The sequence below is a fragment of the Ovis canadensis genome, chromosome 1 (assembly GCF_042477335.2).
Source record: "Ovis canadensis isolate MfBH-ARS-UI-01 breed Bighorn chromosome 1, ARS-UI_OviCan_v2, whole genome shotgun sequence".
NCBI lineage: Eukaryota > Metazoa > Chordata > Mammalia > Artiodactyla > Bovidae > Ovis > Ovis canadensis.
The window spans coordinates 108,030,953-108,033,990 of record NC_091245.1 but is presented as its reverse complement, the minus strand read 5'-3'; positions in this window follow the sequence as shown (position 1 = coordinate 108,033,990).

Sequence of the window (3,038 nt, the reverse complement as noted above, 5' to 3'; positions counted from 1 at the left end):
CAGAAAATTGGATTAAAGATTTACTGAGCATGGCTGCACTCATCAGAACAAGACCCAGTATCCCCCTCAGTCAGTCTATCCCATCAGGAAGCTTTCATAAGCCTCTTATCCTTCTCCATCAAAGGGCATACAGGCTGAAAATCACAATCACAGAAAACTAACACATCTGATCTAAGCCATGGACCACAGCCTTGTCTGACTCAATGAAACTATGAGCCATGTGGTGTAGGGCCACCCAAGATGGACAGGTCATGGTGGAGAATTCTGACAAAACGTGGTCCACTGGAGAAGGTAATGGCAAACCACTTCAGTATTACTGCCTTGAGAACCCCATGAACCGTATGAAAAGACAAAAAGATAGGACATTGAAAGGTGAACTGCCTAGGTAAGTAGGTGCCCAGTATGCTAGTGGAGATCAGTGGAGAAGTAACTCCAGAAAGAATGAAGAGACAGAACCACAGCACAAAGAACATCCAGTTGTGGATGTGACTGGTGATGGAAGTAAGATCTGATGCTGTAAATAACAATATTGCATAGGAACCTAGGATGTTAGGTCCATGAATCAAGGCAAATTGGAAGTGATCAAACAGCAGATGGCAAGAGTAAACATCCGCATTTTAGGAATCAGTGAACTAAAATGGACTGGAATGGGTGAATTTAACTCAGATGACGATTATATCTACTACTGTGGGCAAGAATCCCTTAGAACAAATGGAGTAGCCATCATAGTCAACAAAAGAGTCCAAAATGCAGTACTTTGATGCAATTTCCAAAATGACAGAATGGTTTCTCTTCGTTTCCAAGGCAAACCATTCAATATCACAGTAATCCGAGTCAATGCCCCTACCAGTAATGCTGAAGAAGCTGAAGTTGAATGGTTCTATGAAGACCTACAAGACCTTCTAGAATTAACACCCAAAAAAGATGTCCTTTTCATTATAGGGGACTGGAATGCAAAAGTAGGAAGTCAAGAAACACCTGGAGTAACAGGAAAATTTGGCCTTGGAGTACAGAATGAAGGAGGGCAAAGGCTAATAGAGTTCTGCCAAGAGAATGCACTGGTCATAGCATACACCCTCTTCCAACAACACAAGAGATGACTCTACACATGGACATCACCAGATGGTCAACACCGAAATCAGATTGATTATATTCTTTGCAGCCAAAGATGGAGGTGCTCTATACAGTCAGCAAAAACAAGACTAGGAGCTGACTGTGGCTCAGATCATGAGCTCCTTATTGCCAAACTCAGTCTTAAATTGAAGAAAGTAGGGGAAGCCACTAGGCCATTCAGGTATGACCTAAATCAAATTCTTTATGATTATACAGTGAAGTGAGAAAAGGGTCTAGATCTGATAGACAGAGTGCCTGATGAACTATGGACAGAGGTTCATGACATGATACAGAGGACAGGGATCAAGACCATCTCCAAGAAAAAGAAATGCAAAAAAGCAAAATGGCTGTCTGGGGAGGCCTTATAAAATGCTGTGTAAATAAGAGAAGCCAAAAGCAAAGGAGAAAAGGAAAGCTATACCCATTTGAATGCAGAGTTCCAAAGAATAGCAAGGAGAGACAAGAAAGTCTTCCTCCATGATCAGTGCAAAGAAATAGAGGAGAACAATAGAATGGGAAAGACCAGAGATCTCTTCAAGATCTCTTCAAAATTAGAGATACCAAGGGAAAATTTCATGCAAAGATGGGCTTGATAAAGGACAGAAATGGTATGGACCTAACAGAAGCAGAAGATATTAAGAAGAGGTGGCAAGAATACACAGAAGAACTATACAAAAAAGATCTTCACAACCCAAATAACCACGATGGTGTGATCACTCCCCTAGAGCCAGACATCCTGAAGTGTGAAGTCAAGTGGCCTTAGGAAGCATCATTACAAACAAAGCTAGTGAAGGGATACACAAATCAGATGTAAAATATGATGTCAAAAACATTGATAATGAGGGGAGGATAATACAAATGCAGGATTGCTAAAATGCATTTTAACCTAAGAGATCAGCAACTGAAAATTTTATATGTGTGTATATATATATATATATATACATATATATATATATATATATATATAATGTGTATAGTATGGGATCATGCACAACTACCAATATATATGTCTCATATACATATAAGCCTCATGGTAATCACATGACAAAAATCTATAATAGATTCACACACAGAATGAGAAAAGAATCCAATCATAATACTAAAGATAGTCATTGAATCATAAGACAAGAGAGCTAAAGAACAAAAAATAAATTAAAAAAGAACTACAAAAACAACCAACCAAACAATTAACAAGATGGCAATAAGTATATAACTATAAATAATTACTGTAAGTATAAATGGACTAAAGGTTCCTGTCAAAAGACATAGAGTGACTGGATGAATACCCCCCAAAAAAAGGATCCATATATATGATGTCTGCAAGAGGCTCACTTAGGCTTTGAACACACACAGAATCAAAATGAGGAGAAGGAAAAAGGTGTTCCAGGCAAATGAAAACAAAAAGAAGCTAGGATAGCAATACTTACCTAAGACAAAATATACTTTAAAATGAAGACTGTAACAAGAGACAAAGGAGGACATTATATAATAATAAAACTATCAGTTTTAGGAAGAGATATAACAGCTGTATTAATAAATGCATTTGTCCCAAAACAGGAGAACCTAAAGCAAATATTAACACACATAAAAGGAGAGACTGACAGTAATACAGTAATAGTAAGGGACTCTAATACCACACTTACATCAATGGAAAAATCATCCAGATAGAAAATCAATAAGGATACACTAACCTTAAATAACACATTAGATCAGATGGACTTATAGATCTACATAGAAGATTCCATCCCAAAGTAGCAGAATAGACATTATTTTCAACTGTGCATGAAGCATTCTCCAGAACAGATAATATTCTAGCCACGAAACAAGTCTCAGTAAATTTAAGAAAACTGAAATCATATCAAACATCTTTTTCTGACCACAACGCTATGAGACTAGAAATCAACTACAAGAAAAAAAACTACAAA